The sequence below is a fragment of the Lagopus muta genome, chromosome 3, assembly GCF_023343835.1.
Source record: "Lagopus muta isolate bLagMut1 chromosome 3, bLagMut1 primary, whole genome shotgun sequence".
NCBI lineage: Eukaryota > Metazoa > Chordata > Aves > Galliformes > Phasianidae > Lagopus > Lagopus muta.
The window spans coordinates 68871285-68879060 of NC_064435.1; the positions used below are offsets into that span (position 1 = coordinate 68871285).

The 7776-nt window shown below is 39.2% G+C and overlaps 1 protein-coding gene across 2 annotated transcripts in view; it reads left to right on the plus strand.

The window, feature by feature from the left end:
- Positions 1 to 4601, plus strand: part of MTRR (5-methyltetrahydrofolate-homocysteine methyltransferase reductase) — a 51258-nt gene extending 46657 nt beyond the window's left edge. For both annotated transcript variants that reach the window (XR_007375876.1, XR_007375875.1), the window contains one exon: positions 180 to 4601. The gene's annotated coding sequence lies outside the window, so the exon portion shown is untranslated. The remainder of the gene's footprint in view (positions 1 to 179) is intronic.
- Positions 4602 to 7776: the final 3175 nt, after the last annotated feature.

Consider the following 7776-nt stretch of genomic DNA (forward strand, 5'->3'; position numbering starts at 1 on the left):
GTTTTGATTCCTGATTCTGCCCAAGATTTCTAGTGTGATAACCAGCAAGGTAATCTGTGCATCAATTTTTTCATCTGTAAAATGGGCAGAATTATTTTTCAGTTACTTTGTTCCCTTTTTTCTGTTTGATTTGTAAGATGTTTGAAATCAGGGTCATTCTTTGTAACATCTGTCCATAGGCTAAGATGAGCCTAACTGGGAACAAGTGGAAAAAATTGGAAAAAATATCCATTTGGGTGCATCCTGGAAGCTCCATACAACCCTGACAGAGACTGCCCCAGGGGAGAGTACTTTAAGGATACAGAAAGGATCCAAAGGGCTTTTGGTTCATCAGTGATGGGAACAGAGAAGATTCAATAGCTGTCTGCCTTGCCTGATCCCTCAGAGGACCCTTCCATTCTGGGATTGCCGCAGGTCAAAAGAGCAGCTGTTGTTGACTGCTACCATGACAGTGCAGAAGCAGCAATATCGCACCAACCAAGTCTCCCTATGTCCCATCCAAGAGAGCATTTCTTTACTGAAGAGCTGGGGAGTGATCAACAAGATTTGCTCACTCTTTAATAGTCCCATACAGCCAGTGAGAAAATCAGATGGAGAGTGGAGGCGAACAGTGGACTTTGCAGGTTTGCCCATAGGCTAAAGGAATGACACCTGGGTAGAAGGGAGTGGGGATGGTTAATGATGTATTGTGTGGTGTGGGAATGGAGCATGAAGTAGGTGGCACAGAATAAGCGGTGAAGATGCTATTGGGTCTGGCAGGGTTGCATTTTCATCCTAGCAACCTGTGGAATATTTTGCTGAATTATTGATTTGTGTCTTAAACAGTGTTGATAACACGGGAATATATTACCAATTACTAAATAGAGCCTAGAAATTCTTACTTCCCTCACCCGTGAGTTATGGTTACTTAGGACAACACAGTTGCTTTAAATGATTTTCTCATCAAAATCTGTAAATTCCCTCATTATACAACTCTTGTTAAATAACAAGTTTTAAGATTCTGTGCAGCTCTGTGTATATTGTGATCCACTGTAAATCAAGGTGTTTCAATTGCATCAGTTATATATGCATCTTAAAACAACACTTTACCTGGTTTGCTGCCTATCCTCCAATTTCAGAATGCATGAACAACCTTGTCTCTTAATTACTGTATAATACCTTAATGTCAGCTACAGGCGTTATTTCTGTGGAAAAAGTGGACTTAAAATGTTATTTCTGTAATGTGACCATGTACAGTCTGGAAAAAATCTAACTGCTTTCTCTTTCCATGTTCCTGTTTTCATCCTGTCTCAATTATTTCTTTGTTCTTGTTCCTTTTCATACACCCTTCTGTCATTTGCTTTTCTTCTTTTGCAGATGCATGTATTTCAGTGGTATCTTCTCTCTCCTCTTGACTTGTAGCTGTCTTTCTCATGCCAGAAGGTATCCAGCTGCAGTTTGAACATTTGCATTAGGACATAACCTACTTCCACAGATGATTCTGCTTCCAGAAGGCGTCTCGTGTTTTCCGTCAATTTTTTTGTTTCATGGTAATATTCTTAATGGTAGTGACTAGACTTTTTTCTCATAGAAGTCTGGGAGTGCTGTTGATAAAAGATGTAGAGCATATAGAAATGGCTGAAAGCCGGCAGAGTCAGCAGTAGAAGAACTTTTTCCTGTCTCTTGCTGTGTATTTCAGAAACTATTGCTATAAAATCCATTTTCTTTAAGCACAGGTGCTTTCTTCATCTCTTAATGAAATGACTTCATGTCTCTGAGCTTATATGGGGGAATTTTTGCACATTCTGGGTTGTCTTCTGCAGAAGTCTTCATTCCCTACCAGATGTTCAGAGTAGAAAAAGAGATGGAAATATTTCTCTGGTACCAATACCTCTGAACTAGAGAATATGATGTAGATTGCTGTGTCATCATTTAAGTTCATTTAATTCTTTGCTAAAAAATCTCTTGTCAAGGGAAACCAAGAATATGTGTACATAATACATGCCTTTAGCACTGATTGTATGTGAGATGTCAGAAAAAGAATCTACAGTCTCTTTTTTTTTTTCCTGTTCTTATCATCTCCCAGGGGGGAAGAAAAATCAGTCCCTGGCAAGTCAGCAAATAAGCACTCCGTGATCAATACCCAGATTTCCGTTGCTGTAAATCTGCTCACAGCATGTATGGGAGCCTTTCTTCAAGAAAGAAGATGAAGGATCATGACAGTGGGAATAATATATTTGAAAAGTCATGGATTAATTTTCAGTATACTTGCTTTGTGGTTTTTTTTTCCCCTCAAGTTTCCTTGCTGCATGCTGGGATTGAGAAAGAAGCCTTGATCTGAGGGGATCACACACTGCCTGTGGTTAATTCCTCAGATTTCAGAGTAAATGCAGTGGCTTTGCCAAGATAGACTGCCCAGTTGATCTCAGCTAGAAAACTGTAACAAGGGAAAAAATAAAGGCAGTTTCGCCACCCTTAAGTGGACCTGCTTTCTGAGGAGATAGGGCATCTTGCACTGCTGTCATCTGCAGTATTTCAGTCCATTTAAATTTGCAATTGAAGTTAGATGAAAATTTCAACAAAGACAGCAGTATAGGATGTTACAGTACAGAAATGTGCTGAACCAACACAGTCAGTGACCTGCCTTAGACAATGAGTGCTTTCTGGTCAGCTTGCGGTGAGCTGGTGTTTGGGGAAATGCAGCCACCTACAGTGTCTCCTTGTAGGAGAGTGTGTGCACTGCAGTATATTCTTGTGTTGCTCCCTACTGAGTATATCAACAGTAGGATCACGTGCTCTTCAAACACTTCTGCTGTTACATCAAACTTCCATCACCGATCTCTGATAACATGGCCTTGAGCAGCTGCAGTGCTGGAGAATACATTTTGATGCACCTTCTTTGAATCATAGAATCCTTAGATTTGGAAGGAACCTTTAAAGGTCATTTAGTCCAACTCCCCTGCAATGTATGGGGACACGCACAGTAGATCATGTTGCCCAATATCTTATTCCAGCCTTACCTTGAAAGTCTCCAAGGATGGAACATCAACACCACTGGGCAACCTGTTTCAGTGCCTCACCATCCTCACTGTAAAAGATTTTTCCATTTTATTCCATCTAAATCTGCCTTCTTCAGGCTTGTAGCCATTTTCCTTTGATCTGTCGCCACAGACCCTGCTGAAGAGTCTGTTCCCTTCTTTCCTGTAGCTCTCCTTTAGATACTGAAAGGCCACAATCAGGTCACCTCGCAGCCTTCTCTTCTCCTGGCTGAACAGCCCCAGCTCCCTCAACCTGTCCATCCCTTGGATCATTTTTGTGGCTTTGGTGCTATACAAACAGGCAACTGGAGATAATACACATCAAGCAATATTCACTGTGACTGCCTCTGTAAGGAGTCCTAAAGTATCATGGCATTGTTCAAAAGTAAATAAAAGATCACTTTAGAAGAAAACACCAGGAGAGAAAGAAACACGAGGCTGTCCATTGATTAAAGTTCAGAACAATTTTGAAATGACTGAAAATGATTACAAAGGCTAGAGACTGTTTAACAGATTTAACCCCAAGCACTTCTATTTATCATTTCTGGCTCGTAGAATTAACTTCATTTCAGAGGCAGTGACAGATAGACTTCTTGATTTATGATTTATTTTGGCTGAGGCCTGAAATAGCCTCTTAGAACCCTTGTAGCAGAAATCTTTTGTATTGACCTGAGGGAGAATTGATCTCCAACAGAAGGTAAAGCAAATTCATAGCGTTGCTGCAAAGTCACATCTTACAAAAGAGTCTCATCAATCTTGATGCCCTGTTTAATTTTCTTTCTAAGAGATCTAATCTTTTTTGGAGAAATGGCTGTTAATAAGATGTCAAAAAAAAACAAAACAACAACAAAAAAAAACCACCAATAAGTTTGAAAATGTTTTTAAAGTGGGAACTTGTTTTTCAAAACTTGCATTTTCATTCCAAGCTGGGACCATATTGGTGTTTATACTTCTTAGTGTGACTTAATCCTAGTTCTTAATGGGAACTCAACCAATTCAAGCCCAGACGACCTGAGAGGCAGCTGATGTATGTCAAAACAAGGTTCACTCTGTCATCTTTCACATGTTGTGGAGTACTTGGAAAGATCCTCATTAAAGGAAAGCAAATATTGCACTGTCTTCAGTACAAACTAAAAGGACAGCTAGAGGAGTAACAGACTGATTAAACTCTCTTTGATCTTTTGAAAACTCATGAATCAAGTCTTCTGTATGAAGATATAAATGGGATAGTGTTACTAGCATTTTTCTTTCATTTATGAGGAAATGAGTTTTCTGAATAGTACAGATATATTAGTAGCTAAACCAAGCATTGTTCCTTCCCAGAATGCCATACTTTAGAAACTCCAAAATACCAGGACAAATCAGCTTTGATATCATTTTAGGATGTCTCCTGAATATGATTAAACATCAACAGTCTATCTGTATCACATTTGTTTTATTTTTGAAGGATTTTGCTGAAGCAAACAAACCAGGCATGATACTGGCCATTGTATAAATAAAACTCGTATACCTACTGCACAAAAGCAATGAAACGTTTTTAGGTCTATTTATCTACAGTTATTGCTTATTTTTTGCTTGTTTGGTTTGGGTGTTTGGTTGGGTTTTGTGGTTTTTTTTTGTTTGTTTGTTTTTTGTTTTGTTTTGTTTTGTTTGAGAGGCAATAAATAGGATTTTGTGCATTTGTGTTGCTTTGCTTTGTTTGAATTTAATCAGTAAGGACGTGTAGTAGATTAGCTAAAAACTACTGATTAAACCAGTAAGGAACTCTAATGTAATTTAATTTAAATGAGGAAACCTAATTGCCTAGGTCTTTCATGTTTTAATTTTTGAGAAAAAAAAAAAAAAAAGGAATAAAAAGGTGAGATGTGAAGTTGAATAAATGACTAATACCTCGTGACTCCTTTCTAAGCTTCTGCTTATGTTTCTGCCAAAGTAAGTAGCTGTGAGGTGCTGCCATTCTAACAAGCAGTGCTTGAAGCAAAGCTGGTCATTGCCCAGCATCATCTCTTCAGATCACAGGTAACAAAGACAACCTGAATATTCACCTTGTTTTTGAAGCAGTCTGTCCTCAGATTCTTCCCTGGGGATATCTTCAAAACAGAAGTTGTAGATTATTATTTCCCTTGACAGTCAGAATTTGAACCATTTCACTAAGGAAGCTGGAAAATACCAGAAGTGAAATACTAAGCTATTCTGTATTTAATTCAACCTTACCTTTTTTCTTCCAGTGAGAGAAAAAGTCCTCAGGAGCTATAGTTTGATTATTGTTTGATCTCTCTCCTGGACAGCCCAATTTGTCCAGGAGATGTCAATCAGAACAGACCAGACAGTTCTAGTAAAAGCTCTTTCAGTGTTCAGCTACTCTGCTCTAAAGTAATGAAGCTGAATATTTACAGCATCCTTTCCACTTTGCAAGATTATGATTCTCAGTGAGAGTAATTCACAAATGGGGAAAAACAAAGCCAGTCATTAGACCAGCCACATCCGACTCATCCAACTTGCAGCCCACAGGCCACATGCAGCCCAGCTCAGCCCATCTTCCAGCCTCCCTGTGCCATCATGGCAGCATCACTGCCCTGCCAAGCAGCCCAGCCCAGCTGGAGGTGCACCCTGGGTGTGCTCCCATTGCTCAGCAACAACTACACATGAACATGGTATTGGTACTGTCTGATCTGAAACCAGGACAGAGAAGGGTGCAGTGCAGTTCAGTGCTGGTTCAAGAGGCTGCCACACACAGTCAGATTGAATCCCGTGTGTATTGCACATCATATGCACTTGTGCTATGGATGAGTAAAACACAGTGCCTGCTTATAATAATACTTCAGCCTACATAATGTCATCTCAAAAGAAAACAGGGCCCCTAAACAAGAAAAGTCCTGGATGAAGGAAGAGAATCCAGTGATAAACAGACAGGTGCATGCTTTTTTGTCAAGATAAATAATATGGTACTCTGCTTAATTTATAAGGAAATCATGTCAGTTTTCAAAGATTACAATTTGGGAAGACGTTATATGTAAAAACATGCTGCCAGATTTTGTGCATATCAAGGAATGTTTTATAAAGACAAAATCTCTGATAAGCACCTTGAGAACTCACTAAGACTTGCAGCTTTCATCAATCCAGACTTCTGCCTTAGATTCACAAAGATAAAGTAAAATATCTCACTAGTTTTATGTTTTTGTTGCCCTCCTTTTTTAATGTTGTAATATAGAAAATATAAAAATGAAAAGCTTTGTTACTTAGAGGCATTAACTATATTATATATTTTATATGCAGCCCAAGACAATTTGTCTTCACCCAATGTGCCTCAGGCAAGCCAAAAGCTTGCGTGCCCGTGCGTTAGACCTCTAGCCTGAATTTGGCAAGCAAAAACCATGGCCATCTGAATAGTAACCTGTATCTTATTTCTTGTCCTCTTGAGCCATGCAGTGAAAGGCTTTCCTCTTTCTCTTAACTTTGGTTTTAATAAAATAGCAGAGAACACATCAGTGTTGTCCATAGATAACTTTGTGGCTTGTGGCCATTTTACAAAGGATAAATAAACTCTTTCCAAGCTGCAAGTAGATATTGGGCCACCAGACTGGCAAAACTCTCAAAAGAGATTACGTTATCTGAGCTTGGGCATACCTCTGCATGAATCTTGCCTTTCTGCAGAGATAACGACCTCATATTTGCAGTGACATGTCTGGGATTTAGTGCTTGAGTATCTGCCTCTACACTCTGTATCATATAAACGTACTGCTACTGGTGACTGGTTCCTTTCACTGGAACCATCAGTTTTACCAGATACAAATTTTCTCTGGTTTCCAATTGGACATATTCCTTGAGCTAACATCTGCACTTCATCTCCATGAGGCAGACCAACTTTTCATTTCCCTGTCTCAGAGGCTGCTGCTCTAGGATATTATATTCCATCAGAACTGTGGTTGTGTGAGAAGACTACAGCAGCTACAAATGCTGGACTAGAGGCACATAGCAGGAGTGGAATCTCCACCTTTGGGGACACTTCTTGGAACTGGGTAAACCAATCTAGACTTTGAAGTTAACCTTGTCTGGGAAAGAGGAAGGAATTTAAATGACATTCAAGCTAAATCTTTCTATGATCCTGCAAAATGCTTGTGTCTAATCATATTAGGCTAACAGCAAAGATCAGTTATATCAGCACATTTGTGTGCCCATGTAAGCAAGTGATCAAGCAACCTGTCGTTCCTGCAGCTGGGAAAGGAAGAAAAGCTGTTAGCAAATAGCGAGGCTTTGATGAGGAAGACAGTCTATGTGGCTAATGGGTGCTGCAGTCATAAAGAGCATAAGAGAAAATTTCCTAGAAAATTCACTGTAGAAGTGAAAAGGTACAATCATAGGACCTATTTTTCTTGTCTACTGTATTCTTTTAAGCTTTGAGTCCATTTCCATTATGAGTTACAGGGAAATATACAAATATTGTTCAGATTCTTGTTCATAGTGTGGTACTGTGGCATGTTTTTAAAATTCATCCTTTGGTCTTGACAAGTTTGTATATTTAGATGTGTGCTTTAATTTTGTTCTCTGTTTCTCCCAACACACAAAGGATTTAGTGAATTTAAATGATTAACAAACATTGGCATTCAGGACTTTGTTTTTTCAGCTTGCATGCCAAGTGTTAGCAGGGTTCAATTTAAAAGGGTCGAGATAACGATCTTTCTCCTCATGTTATTTTATCAGTTCTGTACAGCCCCTTTTTTCTACCAGACAGCCCAGTTACACGCCATGGAAGATTTTA